Consider the following 19,725-nt stretch of genomic DNA (forward strand, 5'->3'; position numbering starts at 1 on the left):
CGCGCGTTAACTTGGCGCCGAAGCCGTATGCGATATGAGAGACGGTGTCCAGCTTACCTGATATCACACCACAACGCAGAGTGACGATCCCAAGCAACGTGGTTGACGTCATACTACTGCATTTCGCAATGCCACCATTTCATGGTCATGACTCAGCTGTGGAACTGGTCATGTGAACAGGGTATTTATAGAAACAGAGTGGAGATGTCAACACACAGCATTATTTGTGATCTAGTGACTCTGCGACGAACGTGACAACATCCAGACAAGGGGCAGATACAGCCTCTTGAGAAAGAGGGGTGCGGGGAGGGTGCACACTTCATTTTCAATGGTCATATAACAAAATTTCTGGACAAAACGGGGAGTCCGCAACCCTGCATCCTCTCTCTGGATCCGCCTATGCAGACGATCTCACAAGTCGTGGGGATAGCGATAGATTCCAGCTATTTGTGTCGGATTGTCGTAAAGGACCGTGAAATAAATCCAGTCGCCTGGCGGATCAGGTTCATAACATGTCATTGTACCCCAGTAGCTCATCACATCAGTCACATGTTTTACTGGTCAGTACCATTTTCCTGGAATTATGCCAAACCAACAGATTACATGAACCAATGCAATTGCTTCCATTCGTCTCTCAGAATACACAGTCGCCGCCAAATATTGAAATGGAATTATGTTGGGTATTAGGCAATGTTTTATCAAGTTCCAACCAGAATTTAAGCAGAGAAACAAAATGGCGAGGGTGGGCAGCTATCTGCTATATATTGAATATTCACCAATGAGTTCAAACTTGTTATAAGTAATTTGACTATATAGATCCACACAAATGATTGATCGGTATTTCAGACTCAACCTTTCACGTAACATGCGGTATTTGCAAACACGCAGCTGTCTCATTTAATCATATCTCCGCACATATCTCAGATTCCCACTGATTAGTACATTATGCCACGTGAATCGAGATTTTATGTAGCTAGTCCAATACTCATTTCTGTCATTGAATAAACATTATATCAACCTCTCCTCCAACCTCCCCTGCACCATGTGCGCGACTGAACATGTCGACATTTGTAATCGTGAATATCCTTTTGTTATTTTTAAACGGCTGGGAAGCGTTAAGTCGACGTATTCTTGACATGCCGACAAGATATCCAAGTCAGCGCACTGGTATTGAGGATATATCGGTTTGACGTACAACTGACATCGGAGGCGGCAAAGCGATTGACGTCACAGCAACTATAGCGATATGCCAATGAATGAATAATGCATTCACAAACCAATCAGAGTTCAGTCCCCTTAGTCACGTGACTATCTCATCCAAGAGGAGTTTTCTCAACTGGATTGACCTTCAAGGTGAGGCTTTTATTGCCGCTTTAAAGCCCAATTAGGACTGTTTTTTCGTGCAACGTTAGAAGTGATGCTTGATGTACCCGTATACAAAAAATGGTAAGATATCGACCCGTAATTATGCAGTATCGGAAAATTCTACCGGCAACATCGAGCACACGGTGTTCCATCATGGCTGAACTGTTAGAATCTAAACATGCGTGCAGAGCAGATAAGTTCGTATATGTTTGTCTGCTTGTGATCACATTTTATGCATTGGTGTCAGTTGGTACACTGCTTTCATACATTTCACTTAGCTTGTTTCAATCTCATGGTAACCATACGTCTTTTATCGACACGGAAGTCGCAGAAAGGAGTTGATGTGCCCGTTTTCCCGGCTGTGCCGGAAATAGGTATTATGATTATAAGGAACTCGTTCCATGTTCCATTGGAATTGGTTTGATATTTTGTTACTTTGGCACATATTGCATGCTAAATATGAATTTATATGTGTGAAACGTGTGTAAGAAATAACCTTATCTGCATGCAGTCACTGTTGCATAAAGAGGTCATGTTTATATTTTATTTTTGGCTAAGCCAAACTTGTGACATTTGTGTTCGATATTTTTAGACCTAGGTGCAGAAACAGTGTAAGGAAGTGCTTGACGGTAGAAAAATAAAAAAATGCCCCGAACGCTTCAGGTTTATCATTCTGAATGAAACACATGAATATTTAATGTATCTAACAAAAGGTGTATTAACATATTTCACTAGAACTAACAGGATATTCGTAAAGGGTATCACTGCAAAGCAAAATGTTATTTAAGAAAACTGTAGTCCATGTCATTGGATACAGTTCAACCAGCTCATATTGTTTTATTCAGGCCGTTAATGTCTTGTGTTTGGTTGAATTAGATTTTCTTAATCTGATAAAATGTCCTCTTTCTGCCAAGGTTGAATTGGTAATTACACTTCATAACAGAACTGTATGACTGGGTTTTGCCATTTGCTTCATTCGGTTATTTATTACTTTTTCAATATTTTAGCAGATATTACATTAATGTATAGGCAGCGTTTGAAATGAATCAGATATATCAGTAATTTTTGTCAAAGTATTTTATTCTCCTCTTAATACACACCAGCTGTTCAGTGCCATAAGGGCTATACTCAACCAGATATTATAAAATTGAAAATTATGTATATGCATGGACTGTTTTAATACACTGTATAAACGATGATTACTTTGTGTGCGACCTGTGAAGGTCCCGGGGTAGAATAGGCCTTCAGCAACCCATGCTTGCCATAAAATGCGACTATGCTTGTCGTAAGAGGCGACTAACGGGATCGGGTGTCGGGCTTGCTGACTTGGTTGACACATGTCATTGGTTCCCAATTGCGCTGATCGATGCTCATGTTGTTGGTCACTGGATTGTTTGGTCCAGACTCGATTATTTACAGACCGCTGCCATATCGCTGGAATATTGCTGAGTGCAGCGTAAAACTAGACTCACTCACTCACTCACTCACTCACTCACTTTGTGTGCATGTGTAACATGAGCAGCTGTCAAACCAGGGTAATGGCCACCCTGGCCAGCAGCGTGCTAATTGTCATCAAATAATGGTGTACATGGGATTGTTCAACAGTGACCACTCTGTTAATAGACTGGCTTTGGTCATTTAAGTCATAGCACTGTGAATGAAGCCATGTGACAGATGTTTAATTGGTCACTGGTGTGTGATGTGACTACACTATGCCATGAATGGTGGGGCAGATAATGAGCAGTTGATTAGCTTTTATGACTCAATCAGTCTTGCCTCTTGGTGCGTCATAGTGTGACTTGCACTGTTGCAGGGAGTTGTACTGAAAAGAGACGAAGCTGTTTTCTCCAAATTATGATCGATAGATACATGATTTTTACGTTGAGTATTGAGATCTGATGCTTTATGGTTTGAAAGTCATTGATTATTAGTGAAGATTATTATGAAAACTGTAGCCCATTTCTGCTGTCCCTGGTGATATTGCTGGAATATTGCTTAAGGTGGTGTTATACCATACTCACTCATACTCATCAAAACAGTTCACATTTCTGCAAGTTCCTGATACAGCATTTAACAATATTTACTCAATATTTACTCACTCACAAGTGGTGGTGTAGATTGCTGTTGATCACCGGATTGTCTGGCTCAGATTTGATTATTGACAGACCATATAGCTAGAATATTGCTGACTATGGCATTAAACAAACCAGCCAACCTAGATATGTGTGTGTTTGAGTCATTGGGATTCTAAGTAATAATCCATAGATGGATGGATTGATGAATGTTGGTGGATGAGTGAATGTGGATTGATTGATCATTAATGCAGGACCAGCCTTAGAAATAGGTAGTTGTTACCAACTGGAAAAGTCAGTTATATGTACATTTATGCCTTTGGGTGTCACTCAGAACTGTCATTGATGGCGATTTGTTTCATACTCAATTTGTACACATTGTCATGTCCTTGTCATTATTACTAACTGGAATTTGATCATGCATCCCAGCTGGCTAAAGTACTCACAGAAGCTGAAGGTGGTTTAGACCCTTTTTCCTTAATTAAAGTTACCCCTGAAATGTAGAATGTATGAATTAGCTATTAACACATGATTTATGTGACAAATATGATAAATTACCGGACTACTTGGTGATTTGTTGCTTTTTGTTGTATGAGAGCTGACTTGATATAAGCTGTAAAGTTGTTCATCAATCTAAATTAATTTTTCTGAATAAAAATATGTTTAAACCATTTGTAGCTTTCTTAATGTGACAATCTCGATATGCAGCTGAACAATGGATGTTTTTGAAAAAAGGAAATGATTGATATGTACAGATAAATTTTTATGTTTTTGTGTGTCTTGTTATTGATAAGTACTGGCATGTGACATGACAGCACAATATGAAGAAACACTGAAAAAAAAAAGTACTGATGATAGTACTGTGTCCATGAGCATTAAATGTTATGGTCTGTGGCCAATGTTGATCTTTGTATCAGTCAGCAGCATTGTCTTTTAATTCCCAGTATTGTCTGTTGGTGTCTGCCAATGTCATAGTTGTCTTTCTTATTGTAAATATCCTTTACTCCTCTGATTAGGTAAAGAGTTGTCTTGTGTAATCGTGAATATCATCTGTGGGTGTCTTGTCAGTGTAAAGAGTTGTCTCCCTTCCTTGTGAATACCCTCTCTGGGTGTCTTGGTCTGTGTAAAGAGTTGTCTCCCTTCTGTGTGAATATTTTCTGTAGCAGTCTCATTTAGTGTAAAGAGTTGTCTCCCTTAATTGGTCGAGTCACCTTGTTCATGGTCCTGTTTAGTGCTTGGTTTACCTCCTCTCCTGGAAATATTGATGGCATGTGATTAATTGAATTTGTGAACATCAAGTGTACAACAACAAGCTGTGTCTTTGAATAGGTGACAAATTTGGTGAGAAATAGAATGTCACATCGCAATGAGTGAGTGAGTGAGTATGCTTTTGCACATCTTTTAGCAATGTTACAGCAAGCGACATAACAAAAGGGCTCCACACACTGTACCCATACCTGGGTCTTCAGCATGACGAGTGGTCTCTTTAACCATGACTACCCAACCACCCCCGCATGCCTAGGGATTTATTTAGAGACTGTTGCTTTAATTTGTATTGACGACTTGTGTCAACGCGAGTTGGAAAACTTGGTCATTATGGCAATAACTCCCATGGGAGCCAACTCTCAATAGGTCGCCAACACTGCTGGTTGATGAAAGACAAACAGAACTAAATTAGATCAAGTGGTTGGCTTGATGTTCAGAGTGATTAGGCATTATTCATAGTTTTCATGACAATACACAATACATACAGATCTGTATCACTATGCGTGATGAGAAAGTACATGTTTTTTTACTTTATTAATGAAAGAATAGCCGTATCTAAAGTATACACAGTACACTGTAGTGATCTGAAGGAGTGACAGCTTACAGAACAGTGTACAATGTCAGTCTGTCCCAACGGTGTACAATAGAAACCACTTAACGCACAGTACACATTGCTCAACTGTGTGAACAAAAGAATCTGCACAGGGTACAGCATTACCCTATATACATCATTGTACACAGTGTACAACAATATACACTGAAGGCACAAAACAATCTGTGTCACCTTGTCTTCTACACAGTTATTACATAACACATTATACCCAACATACAGCATTGTACACAGTGTACAACAATATACACTGAAGGCACAAAACAATCTGTGTCAGAAATAGCACCTTGCCTTCTACATAGTTATTACATAACACATTATACCCAACATACAACATGGTATACAGTGTACAACAATATACACTGAAGGCACAAAACAATCTGTGTCAGAAACAGCACCTTGTCTTCTACACAGTTATTATATAACAGATTATACCCAACATACAACATGGTATACAGTGTACGACTGTCTAATAGAAACTTTCACCAAGGGATCGGCTGGTCAGGCTTGGAGACTTGGTTGTATCCCGATTGGGCAGGTCAATGTTTATGTTGTTCATCAGTGGATTGTCTGGTCCAAACTTGGTTATTCACAGACTGCCACAATATAGCTGTAATATTCCTGAGTGAGCTGGGGAACAAAAATCAATCAGTTTAGTTAATAGAAATACACAGAATTCTTTCCACCGACTCCTTTTTTATTTTTGTGTTGATATGTAATGTAGAAAAATATTATTATACAGTATATATAGTGCATGATAATATACACAACATAACAGTATTGACAATGTACAACAGTATTCACACTTGTCCTATTTATGTACCTGGTGTCTATATGGTCAATGTAGCTGTTATCTACATGCATCAGGTCAAGGTTCAAATGACAGTGTGTCAATATGAATGTTAATCATTGGCCTTAGATTGATATGGCTTGGTAGTATGAATTCAACCAGTGTGAATCAGAAATGATTATTCTTAAACTGTGATAATGATATATGTGTGTAACATAAATAATCTTGTAATGGTGTACGGACATTTCCCCTTCATAACAATTCCCCATGTGACATTTCCCCACACCTGGTGTATAACCAGTAGGACAATTCCCTACTCATCATAAAATTGTTGGACAATAATTGCAATGGGATTAACTAATCTAGTGAACTATGGCCACAGTCTGGCTTCTTGCTAGGTTTATGTCCGGGGCCATTTATTGTGTCAAATACGGTATTTGTTTCAATAACCTCCAGATATATTGTTTGTACTGTGCATTAACTTGAGAAATTCAAGAAGTTCAAAACAACTCTGCAGTAAGCATGGCTGTAGTTTCCTTGGAATGTTCTGTAATAATGTTACACTAAATACTTCAAGTTAATTATGTATGTACAGTGATTATTGTCAAATTTTAAAAAAAAATATTAAACCTATTCTTTACTCATGCTGCAAGGCATGAGACTTGGAGACTTAGGTAATTAGGTGCCTGACTCTGAGAGAGTCGGTTAGAGTCTTGTGTGAGTTTCCACCCAGCAAAAGTACTAGAAAGTAGAATCCATACTTTACGGAAAAAGTGTAATCACAAATATAGCATGTGTTTCAGCAGAATTAGACATACTAGGATTCGGGTAAGAACTGGTCTTCAGCAACTTGTGTTGTATGAGGCAACAAACAGGACTGAGTGGACAGACTTGCTGACTTGGTAGAGATACATGTCATCATATCCCAATTATGTAGATCGATGCTCATGCTGTTGATCACTGGATTGTCTGGTCTAGACTGAATTATTTACAGACCAATGCCACATAGCTGGAATATTGATGAGTACAGTGATTAAACAACAAACTAATCAAACACTCAGTTATCACACACCAACATACAAACTGTTGCTCATAATATCTATCACTGGATTTGGCCAGAAGATGAACTGAATCCATGTTGTCATGCAACCCCAGTATCCATGGTCCAAGGTCTGTCATTGTTTGTGTACCAGCCACGCAGGCCCTGGGAAGTGGTCAGTATTGATAACCTCATTGATCTATTGATCCTGTGAGTAATGCCAGGGTGTCAACTGCCAGCCTTGTGCTCATTACCACCTGCAATTAGGACCTTCAGTCCTTCATGCTGAAATCCCCACAGCCTTTCTATAGACAGTATCAGATAGACAGTATCATGACCGCTGTTGATAGTGGTGAGGGTCCACCCATTGTCTAGGTTAATAATGTCTACCAGGTGATTCTTGTTTGATGATCCTTCAGCGGTGGCACAGCTGAGACCGTGGCTCTAGGGAACTGATGGCCATATATGGGCGTCTAGACAGCCATGTCTGCATCCCTGTAGTCATCACTATAAGTACAAGATCAGTGGTTGGGAAAAAATACTGTGAGTAGGACTGTACATACAAGTGCTCAATGAATGGCAACAATTTGTTAACAAATGTCTTCGCCAATTGCTCCTGCTTAGATCTGTACCCATGGGGTTTGTGATGCCAGTTGAATTTCTTGTAAGAACAGGTAGGACTTGACCTTGAGCTGGACACTTAAAATATTTGGATGGATATTTACCATTTGAATCTAGTTAATTTACACACATGCTAAGTGTGTAGCCGATTTCTGATGTACCCCACAATGATTGTAATTTGTTGGACCATTGGTAGAAGCTGTGTAAAACCACACTCACTCACTTACACACAAGTTCTAATTTATGGTGACAATTGCTTATCCAGTCCTTTACTGGCATTGGCATATCATTTGTTACCATGACTACCAGATTCTGATATTTTGGCACCACTAAGTTCTCTTGATCTTTATGTATAAATTGGAAATATTTCTGCTGGGGTTAGCTGTGGTGCCAAGGAACTGTCCTGTTTCATCATACACACTTTCATGGACATGAAAGTGCATGAAAAGAATATATCACCTTTCTAGGAGGTCTTACGCTTACTAAGATCGTTTCTAACATTGTTCGTTCTAGCAGAGTCTGGAAAGAAGATAATTCTGTTAAATTATGTGTACAGTACATGGATGTTTGTCCAATCACATAGAAAATTTGGAACTAATACAGGAGACTGTTGAAACCTCATGATTAATTCTGATGGAACTGTTGCAATCTGTCTTCTAGGTTCTTCGTATGAGATGCTCATGCTGTTGATCACTGGATTGTCTGGTCTAGACTGAATTATTTACAGACCAATGCCACATAGCTGGAATATTGATGAGTACAGTGATTAAACAACAAACTAATCAAACACTCAGTTATCACACACCAACATACAAACTGTTGCTCATAATATCTATCACTGGATTTGGCCAGAAGATGAACTGAATCCATGTTGTCATGCAACCCCAGTATCCATGGTCCAAGGTCTGTCATTGTTTGTGTACCAGCCACGCAGGCCCTGGGAAGTGGTCAGTATTGATAACCTCATTGATCTATTGATCCTGTGAGTAATGCCAGGGTGTCAACTGCCAGCCTTGTGCTCATTACCACCTGCAATTAGGACCTTCAGTCCTTCATGCTGAAATCCCCACAGCCTTTCTATAGACAGTATCAGATAGACAGTATCATGACCGCTGTTGATAGTGGTGAGGGTCCACCCATTGTCTAGGTTAATAATGTCTACCAGGTGATTCTTGTTTGATGATCCTTCAGCGGTGGCACAGCTGAGACCGTGGCTCTAGGGAACTGATGGCCATATATGGGCGTCTAGACAGCCATGTCTGCATCCCTGTAGTCATCACTATAAGTACAAGATCAGTGGTTGGGAAAAAATACTGTGAGTAGGACTGTACATACAAGTGCTCAATGAATGGCAACAATTTGTTAACAAATGTCTTCGCCAATTGCTCCTGCTTAGATCTGTACCCATGGGGTTTGTGATGCCAGTTGAATTTCTTGTAAGAACAGGTAGGACTTGACCTTGAGCTGGACACTTAAAATATTTGGATGGATATTTACCATTTGAATCTAGTTAATTTACACACATGCTAAGTGTGTAGCCGATTTCTGATGTACCCCACAATGATTGTAATTTGTTGGACCATTGGTAGAAGCTGTGTAAAACCACACTCACTCACTTACACACAAGTTCTAATTTATGGTGACAATTGCTTATCCAGTCCTTTACTGGCATTGGCATATCATTTGTTACCATGACTACCAGATTCTGATATTTTGGCACCACTAAGTTCTCTTGATCTTTATGTATAAATTGGAAATATTTCTGCTGGGGTTAGCTGTGGTGCCAAGGAACTGTCCTGTTTCATCATACACACTTTCATGGACATGAAAGTGCATGAAAAGAATATATCACCTTTCTAGGAGGTCTTACGCTTACTAAGATCGTTTCTAACATTGTTCGTTCTAGCAGAGTCTGGAAAGAAGATAATTCTGTTAAATTATGTGTACAGTACATGGATGTTTGTCCAATCACATAGAAAATTTGGAACTAATACAGGAGACTGTTGAAACCTCATGATTAATTCTGATGGAACTGTTGCAATCTGTCTTCTAGGTTCTTCGTATGAGATGTTCATGTGAAAATTCAACACCCTTTCACATGGAATTATTATTCATCCTGTGCATTTCTGGAAGACAAATTGGCACAAAACCATGATGTGCCAAAATAATCAGATGAAAAACCCCGTGGATTTTTAAAATTTCTTTTGCATGTCTGAATAGCTGAACATTTAGTTTCAAGTTCACTGAAACAGAAGAGACAGAACTGATCGTATGTCATTGTATTCTGATGTGTGTGTTGTGCTCTTAAGTGTGGAAGTTGTTGTTGAAACCGTTTGCATATTTGTGGGTATGTCGCAAACCATGTACAGTAATACATATAGATCTGGTGCGTACAATGTCTCAGTTGAATGAACTGACTTAGTATCTGTTCAAATATTGAAAATATACATGCAAAACTGTTGGTCACTTGTGTTAAAAAATTGAGAGGGTCCTTAGGTCCTTGAGGTTTGCGATTTAGCGTCTGAAATCTAGGCAAGAATGAATCTTAAATTTTGTGGCTATGACTAATAGACATTTTTTAAGACAAGAACACCTAGACTCCCATGTGAAACCAATAAGTGTGGCTTGGTGTAAATTTGAGAGGGTTGACTACTTAACCTAGCACAGTTACAAACTGATGTGGGAAAATAAGTGTGGCTTGGTGTAGATTTGAGAGGGTTGACTACTTAACCTAGCTCAGTTACAAACTGATGTGGGAAAATAAGTGTGGCTTGATGTAGATTTGAGAGGGTTGACTACTTAACCTAGCTCAGTTACAAACTGATGTGGGAAAATAAGTGTGGCTTGATGTAGATTTGAGAGGGTTGACTACTTAACCTAGCACAGTTATAAACTGATGTGGGAAAATAAGTGTGGCTTGATGTAGATTTGAGAGGGTTGACTACTTAACCTAGCACAGTTACAAACTGATGTGGGAAAATACAAAAGATAATGACAGGAGCAAGCCATGTGAGTGAGGTTAGTTTTATGCTGCTTGTAGCAGTATCCCTGCAACATGAATGGGTTCCACACATTGTACCCGTCATGGGAAATGACCCGGGTCTTCTGCATGATGGCAAGTGGAGTCCTTAGGCTAAGGCTTTGTCTCTGAATATATATTATTTTGATAGTAACAAACAAACCCATTTTAATTGAAAACGAGACCCAAGGAGACCTGAGGAAATCTAGACTTGCTTCATTTAAGGCTTTAGCACTGTAGAGAAGCCTTGGCATTGGGCAAAATAATGTGGTTCAGGGACTGTGAGACTAGTGGAGTCCCCTGTGGTGCTGAATGTGACAGGATTGACCTCTGGATTGTCCTACTTTACGTACCATGTTCACTATAAGCATATCAGTCTTTATACTTCTAACACTTGGATTCTGACAGGGACTCTCGACTTTCACACTCAAGTTTGATTTGTTTACTTACCATTCTCATAGAGCCGTGTCCAGTGATTCATTTCATATGTACAAATATGTTGTATATTTCTTTAGTTTTTCAAGAGGCTCATCTACAATATATATTCCATGGTCTAATTTTAAATGTTTATTTAGTAGAACCAATAACAAGTAGTAATTTTGACGCAGTGTGGAGATCTTTGCAAATATTGACACACAGTTATAACTTTGGCCTCTCAAGCACGCTGACTGTGACAAAGTTGTAGTGTCAGATGACTGTCGACCCTACCGTGGCAGTTGAGATGAGATCATACTACGATTCTCTTGTCCATTTGAACCAACCCTACCCTCTCTCCATGAACACAGTCCCTGGTATTGTGAAATGCCAACAGATCACTGTCTGTGATTAGGCAATAACAAGGCTGAATATATCTTTGTGTGTCAAGATATTTTTGTCAGCGTGTTTCGTCACCACGGCAACAGTGTTGACTGTAAAATACAATCGGGTGACCTGGGGTCAACTAATGCGTGACCTTCTCGGGGAAGGAGGAACTGCCGAATCTATTTCAGGGCGTGATATGACAGGGAATAAGTGTATGACGTATGTGCCTGAATGACAACAGATAACAGAGAGTTGGGTTACGCTGTGTACACTTGTTTAATTTAGGGTTAAAGGTTATATGGTGACGTTATTCCTGTCTCCTTTTGGCTATTTGTGATATATTTAAGATAAGAGCTTATGCATGGTACACATGTAGATGTCTATAAATGCTCCTTATTGTTTTCAGTTGGCACATCAAAAACATTTGTATAAAGATTGAGTAATTTGAAGTGAACCATTTGAGAACATGGAAACTGTGCTAGAAAGGTTTGAGCATTACAATTTTCTCTTTCCATACTTTTTGGTAGCTATTATGGACAGTATACAGAGAATGCTAGTTGCTACCTGAAATTTTCCTGAGGACCTAAGCAGTCATCTTTAGTGGAAGGACTGCTGATGTGACTTTAAATTTCAACTCACTCACTCACTTTTATGAAACGTTTCAGCAGCTGTTGAGCTGTGGAATGTTAGCTGAGCTATGGAATTCCCAGTTTTAACTTGCATCTTATCTCTCTGTATGTTGTGAGATGAATAATTGTCTTGCATCGACAAGTCACAGCATATACAATCTGTTCACAAAAACTAGATATAATCACCATTTGTGATTCATACTCTTGGATGTCCTTTAGTGGACTCTGGATTGTCTGGTCCAGACTTGATTATTTACAGGCCACTGCCATATAGCTGGAATATTGCTGAGTGAGACATTAAACAACTAACCAACCAACTAGTGGACTAAACTTACGGTTTTTGCTGTTCTCAGCAATTTTGCTTTTTCAATAGTCTGTCGTGCAGACCTCGAAGCAAATATATCCAAGAAAGCAGATGCAAGTCTAGAAAATGTGGCAAGTCTAGATTTCCTTAGTTTCAGGAAAGTAAAGGAAGTCTCAGGGCTTGAATTCATTGTATTATTTTTTTTCACTATGAAATTTGTCAGTAAAATTTGTTCATTTCAGACACTAGTTGTTAGTCTGCAATATCAGCATTATCAGCAACATTCCAGTGCTATAGGAGTCTTCTTTGAGAGTCATTTTAGAAGTTGTATAGGTGAAGGAAAACCAAGTTCTATGGATTGTCAACAATGTTATTGCAATGACTGTCACATTTCAGTGTAGGTACTAACCCTGTTATCAAGTAGGTGATCACTACACTGAAACGTTGCAGTCATTGCAGTAAAGAAGTCAACTATCCATAGAGCTTGGTTTTCCTCTGATCATGTTGATGGCCATATGGGGTAGGGTGACAGGCTGGGTTGGATTTGTGTTGGTTAGAGTTACTTTTCAGGTTGCAAGAAGGTCATTGCAGAAACACATCATGTGATTCTAGCTCTTTGATATTCTAAAATCTGATTCAGTGAGTTATTACTCAGAAGCCTCTATTCAGCCTCTGTGACATCCCACTATCTTATTTAGTTCCAGGATTTCATGTAAATGTAATGTATTTCTTAGCTGACATTTCCCACAAGAATGATACATGATACATGTGATATGTATATGTGTTTATATTTCCAGGATAAACTGAGAGGACAATGTATACAGAGTGATTCCTAAACCCATGTGACAGTGGTGCAGCTGCACTAAGTGTGGAGATATTGTCGTTATTCCCCACTGTGTACATCACTCCATATAACCACCTCATTGACCTATCAACACAGAGTGGACCAGTCCACTCACTGGACACTCACTAAACTGCTGGTAAGTTGTTGTATTTACCTTCAGTATACTCTTACTTCTAAGTGTTTCCAATGCTTAGTTTGATCCAATGCCAAGTATTGTATTTTTACTCAGTATGCCAGTCTTTCTATGTTTCTTATGTCACAGAAGGCTTGCTCCTGTAGTAACATTCCAATGCTTCTCATAGTTAGTTTTGGGGTTATCAAGCCATCAAGGTCCATCAAACCCCATCCTACCAGGCCACATCAAGGTCCTTCTAGTTCCATCAATTTCTGTGATGCATTATCAAGCACTATGATACATCATGAAGCACTATGATGCATTATCAAGCACTAGGATGCATTATCAAATACTAAGATACATGATCAAGCTGTGCAATGCATTGTCAAGCCCCAAACAGCTCATCATGCTCCATGAGCCCCCATCATGCCCATCAGCCCCCACCATGCCCAATTAAGCCCCTTCATACCCCATCATACCCCATCATACCCCATCCACTATTTGCTGTTGAAAGTTGCATCCCTTGAGCATACCAGGACCCTTTGACCATGGGTTCAGATTCAGGATTGCCAGGATTGTGCTTCCACATTAATCAGCACGGTATCCATGCTGATGGATTTCCCCAAGGTAGTGAACATCTGCATCACACTGGGCTTCCCTCACACAATAACCTGTGTTTTGCTGTGACAAAAGTGGAGTGCTCACTCACTTTGAAACCTTTGTAACCCAGGCCTGCCTCCACACTTTTTGTGCTCAGATAGCAAATCTATGATAAGGTACATGGTCACTGTCTGTCACAAGTCACACTAAAAAATATGCAGTAGATTTTTGTTGCAAATATCCTGGAAAATGATGAATACTGTCTATCTGGCCTGGTGTGCTAAATTTTAGGGAGGTATTGTTTTGTCCAGGAAGATCTGCACGGAGTCACAAGTGACAAGGATTAAGTAAATTCTACAGCTTGTTGGTAGTAAGCTGTCAAGGACGCAGTATGTCTGTGAGAGAGATGACATGATGGTCTTCAGCTGTTGGGGGTATACTAGACTAGAGCTGAATTGTTTGTGGTTGTTTGATGTGCGCTGTTTCATGATTTACCCATGGTTTATTGTGTTTTGTGATTATTCATGAGAGCACATTTCTGGAGTAAATCATGTAATTAGTGACTCATCTTCAGATGTTTTCTGTGCAGATAGGGCAATCATTGGCAGTTGACTTGCTTTTGAGTTTGGATGTGTGGGTTTAATCTTAAATATACATTTCTGTAAAGATCATTGTAATGTTAAATGTAACTGAATAAGTTATTTGCTGAACTGCACATGCTGCTCTTCCAAGTGTTCATCACATGATTTAAATTCCAGTGGCTACTAATTTTGCACATGATGCTGGTCTCAGTCTATATTGATGTGGCACATAGTGAAGGTTTCAGTGTGAATAATGTTGCACATAGTGTAGGTTTAAGTGTGAATTATGTTGCACATAGCATAGGTTTTTGTGTTAATGATGTTGCACATATTATGCAGGTCGCAGTCTATATTGATGTTGCACATAGTGAAGGTTTCAGTGTAAATAATGTTGCACATAGTGTAGGTTTCAGTGTGACTTATGTTGCACATAGTGTAGATTTTTGTGTTGATAATGTTGCACATGATGCAGGTCACAGTGTTAGTATTGATGCACATGCTGCTGCTTGTGTTGCAGGTTAATGTTGCTGATGATGCTATTCTCAGCATTTCTGTAACATCTAACATTTTCTCAATTCTATGTTAAGGTATGCCAGTTACAGTCACCTTACCACTAAGATCACTTTGTACAGTGACAGCCTAATCAATATTTACGTGGTCTGCTTCAAGAAAGTGTGGCATCAGCAAGTGGCAATACTTGTTTCTGCTTTTCGGCTGATTTAGTTTTGTAAATAAATATAATACTGAAAAGTGTCAAATTAAGTTCTCTATGAATGAAGTTCTGTATATCCAAACAACTGGACCCGTGAAGGTCCCGGGGTAGAATAGGCCTTCAGCAACCCATGCTTGCCATGAAAGGCGACTATGCTTGTCGTAAGAGGTGACTAACGGGATCAGGTGGTCAGGTTCGTTGACTTGGTTGACACATGTCATCGGTTCCCAATTGCGTTGTTCGATGCCCATGTTGTTGATCCCTGGATTGTCTGGTCCGCCATATAGCTGGAATATTGCTGAGTGCGGCGTAAAACTAAACTCACCACTCACTCACCCCAAACAACAAATTACTCTGGGCTATTTCATTATTCAAAACAAGGACCCAAGGACCTGGGTTTTAGACTTCCTGGACCTTGGTTCATTGTCAATATCATGCCACCTTAGGGAGCCTCGGGTTACTGTATTCACACACTGACCTCACCAAGAGTAGTTATTTGTATATGGTAATTGTAATATGGGCCATATTTAGTGGACATTTGGATACCAAATTTCCTGTATGGGGCTGTTGGGTAGTTTAGTATTTAAAGCTGAAGACACAGATTCAATTCCCCATACACATTCAATGCGAAGCCCATTTCTGGTGTCTCCTGCCATGATATTGCTCGAATATTGCTAAAGCAGCATAGCAACCAGCTTACTCACTTGCTCTATTCCTGCACAGTCTGAAACATGCAGCCAGTGTTTACAGTGAATGTTACCTGCCTACCTGTGTGATCTGCTACCAGAGGACACAGGTCACTAGCAGGTGCCCTGATATAATCATAGCTGGAATGCCTGTAATCCAGATAGGTTTAAGTTTACCAATTATAACGCTAATACATCAGATCATTATTGTGCGCAGGCTGGATATAGCACATCAACCATAACGTATTATTAAGGAGCTTATCTTTTATATACGTGTAAGCTTGTGAAAGTAATAACAGATTTAAGATGTCAAGTACTTGTGGAAAGGTTTTGAAAACATTTTAGTTCGTGATCATTTGGAATGATACCAATAGAATAGATAACAAGTGTCTGCAGGGATTTTGTAGCTTGGTGACATGGTCGACTGCGCATTACTGTACCCCATACTGTGCGACATTGTTCGCCTTGCTTTGTCTTGGCCTCAAGCACAAAGTTGAAATATTGCCAAGCATGGTGTTCAGTGGCAAACAAACAATACAAATTAAAAATGTGTTCAGTTAGTATGTTCAGTTTTCTTTGTTTGAAATGACACACTAAGCAATATTCCAACTATACAGCGGTGGTTTTGTAAATCAAGTCTGGACCAGACAATGTGTTGAGCAACAACACAAGCATCGTTTTACTCAATTTTGATACAATGATATGTGTTGACCAAGTGGGCAAGCCTCCTTTGACAGACAATACTAACCCAAACCTTCACAAGTGGCATGTTCATTGAAAAGGCATTTGGTAATATTAATTCATTGTCATGCCTGATATGAAAGGAATTTATTGATGGTCATGTTTTCGAATGATACACTGGAATTTGTCAATAATTTACACTTACAAGAATTTGTTCCCAAGGGTTGTTGGTGAACTGTACGAGGGATTTATCTCAACTTGCTCAGAGGCAGATTATTGGTTCCACGTCTGCAGTGCATGTCCATACATATTCCCCAGGTAGGCTATATATTCCCTAATCAGGTTGTTATGACCAGTGCATACAAATGCAGTGGCCATGCAGAGCTTTCTTGTTGAAATGGGAAAATATGAGAGAAATTGTGATTGAGTTCATGAAATTGGAGGTGTTCAACTCAAGAATATTTCAGGAAATGTGCACAAACAACTACTTTATGTGACTCTTTGCCTTGTTAACATGAATTTTCATAAACTTGTTTCACATATGCTTGTTAAACAGCATTTTCACAAACATATTTCACTTAGCTTGTTATAGTTGACCTTATTACATGACAGATCAGCTATGAAACTTCAGAAGGCCAGTAGGGTAGCCTTGTGGTTAAACTTAAAGTGTGATGCTGAAAACCAAGGTTCGATTCCCCTGGTGGACACAGGGTGGTAAGCCCATTTATAGTGTACCCTGCAGTGATAGTGCTGAAATATTGGTGAAAGCGGTGTGAACGCACACTCACTCATTAACACCAGAATTCCTTTTCTTGTTCTTTGTAGACTATGGTTCAAGTTGTAGTGAATATATGCATGGAAAGAGTACAGAAGCAAGAATTGTTAATGAAAATCTATTCATTCCAGGGATTTGGTAAATTTGAAATATTTTCCAAGATCGTAAGGGGCGACTAATGGGATCAGGTGGTCAGGCTTGCTGATTTGGTTGGCACATCATTGATTCCCAATTGCACAGATCAATGCTCATGTTGTTGATCACTGGATTGTCTGGTCCAGACTCGATTATTTACAGACCGCCGCCATATAACTGTAATATTGCTGAGTGCGGTGTAAAACTAACCTCACTCACTCACTACTTTTCCAAGATGCCATGATGGTATCCGTATGTTTCTGCATTTCTACTAATTTGCTTGGTTATAAAGGACAAATATCAACATGCTAATTATCAGTCAGAATTTTTTTGATAGCTTACAGAACACCAATATCTATGTACACACAATTCCATAATCAACCGAAGTCCGTCAAAAGTCTGTAAAGAAGCCATTTTGTAGAAGTCGGTCTCCAATACTAGTAATATCGGTTTCATATGCAAGTAAACAGTACTGCCATGCAGTGGTAACCTCGCCCTTTGTTCTACATATTTCCTAAAAGGTGAAGTTCAGGTGAATAACAGTAGTCAGTCATACTACCCATATTCACATATTGTTTACAACTACGTTGTGTATCTTGCAGTGAGTTATTGATATGAGGCATTTTTCAGTATTATCTAGGTCACAGATTGTATTACCTTTTATTTGTTTTTCTAAACAATTTACATGAGAGATTTATATGTTCATTCTAAAGTCAAGTAAACAGGGTATTGGATAGCCTTTTCAGTAAATTTACAGCTAAAGATAAAGAAATTACTTTATCAAAATAAGTAATATTTTTATTCAAAATGTATCCAAATACTTTTAGGAAATGGTTTTGGTTTTTTGAAGTATTAATATTGTGAATATTTTCCCTTGTTTTGTATGATATATATATTGAGTACGTGAGTGAGTTTAGTTTTACACCTCGCTCAGCAATATTCCAGCCATGTGGAAGCGGTCTGTAAATAACCAGACAGTCCAGTGATCAACAGTGTGAGCACCGATCTGGGAATTGGAAACCGATGACATGTGTTAACCACGTCAGCGAGCTTGACCCTCTGATCCTGTTAGGTGCCTCTTACGAAAAGCATAGTCGCTATTCCTTATAGAGCAAAGATAAGGTGAGATGTATCTTCTTGACTATACCAGTGTGGTCTTTTTCTATTGTCTAAAGGAGGCACTGGGGGTAGCCAGTGAGGCATGAGCTAGTTTGTTGAGAGGAAAATGATATTGTCAATGATGCTAGCAAGGGTACTTTTATAGCGCTTTCTTCCACCACACAAGGGCAATGCTCAAAGCAGTATCAAGTCACAATTGATTGTTACACCAGATAACCCAAGCTGCCAATGAGGTGCTGGAAGGTTATAGTCACATGGCTTATCCCACTGGGTACCCATCTTGACTTCTTTAAGGTTATGGCAGTTGGTTCAGAACTCTTGAAAATCATCTGACCATAAGTTGTGGACCAGTCGACATTTTTGTGTCAGAAGAGAATCTGGTTGTATACATGATTGTGACTAAAATATAACTGAGATATAATGTTGGATGTTATGACTAAGAAAAGTATCATTGATATGATAACAAAGATTTTTTTGTCTACTTGGAAAAGATTCATCGTTAAGTGTAAAATGATAAGTAGGTTGTTGCATGAAGTGGAACATTTGAGGAATGGATGTGAGCAAACATCCTTTCCAAATAGTCTTAACTGATCTTTTTTCACCACATTCTAAAACTTGAATCAGCCAGAAGTGGATAAGATGATGGATTTTTTCATATTTGGGGAACAAGACATCATGGATTGCTAGTGACGTAAGCTCGATCACAGAGACAAGTGTAATTGAATTACGACACTGCTTTTCAGCAAACCTCATAGAGGAGGTGGCACACTACGCATCTGTGCGACCAGGAGTGGGTGTATATTCTAGACATTTTCCTGTCACAAGATTCATTAAGCCATATTTAAGAACCAGCTATACGCAGTGCTGGTTGCTTCCGAACTTCCCTGTCTCGAGCCTTTTGCAATACCATGACTCATCACCATAGTGCTGTGTTGGAAAAACAGAGGCGCATTAGATCTAT

The 19,725-nt window shown here is 39.2% G+C and overlaps 1 protein-coding gene across 4 annotated transcripts in view; it reads left to right on the forward strand.

Moving 5' to 3' along the window:
* The first annotated feature begins 1,282 nt into the window (after positions 1-1,282).
* The window catches only part of LOC137295641 (plasma membrane calcium-transporting ATPase 2-like), a 162,752-nt gene continuing 144,309 nt past the window's right edge, over positions 1,283-19,725 (forward strand). For all 4 annotated transcript variants that reach the window (XM_067827097.1, XM_067827098.1, XM_067827094.1 and 1 more), the window contains exons 1-2: positions 1,283-1,353; positions 13,314-13,496. The gene's annotated coding sequence lies outside the window, so the exon portion shown is untranslated. The remainder of the gene's footprint in view (positions 1,354-13,313; positions 13,497-19,725) is intronic.

Source organism: Haliotis asinina, chromosome 9 (assembly GCF_037392515.1).
Source record: "Haliotis asinina isolate JCU_RB_2024 chromosome 9, JCU_Hal_asi_v2, whole genome shotgun sequence".
NCBI classification, from domain to species: Eukaryota; Metazoa; Mollusca; class Gastropoda; order Lepetellida; family Haliotidae; genus Haliotis; species Haliotis asinina.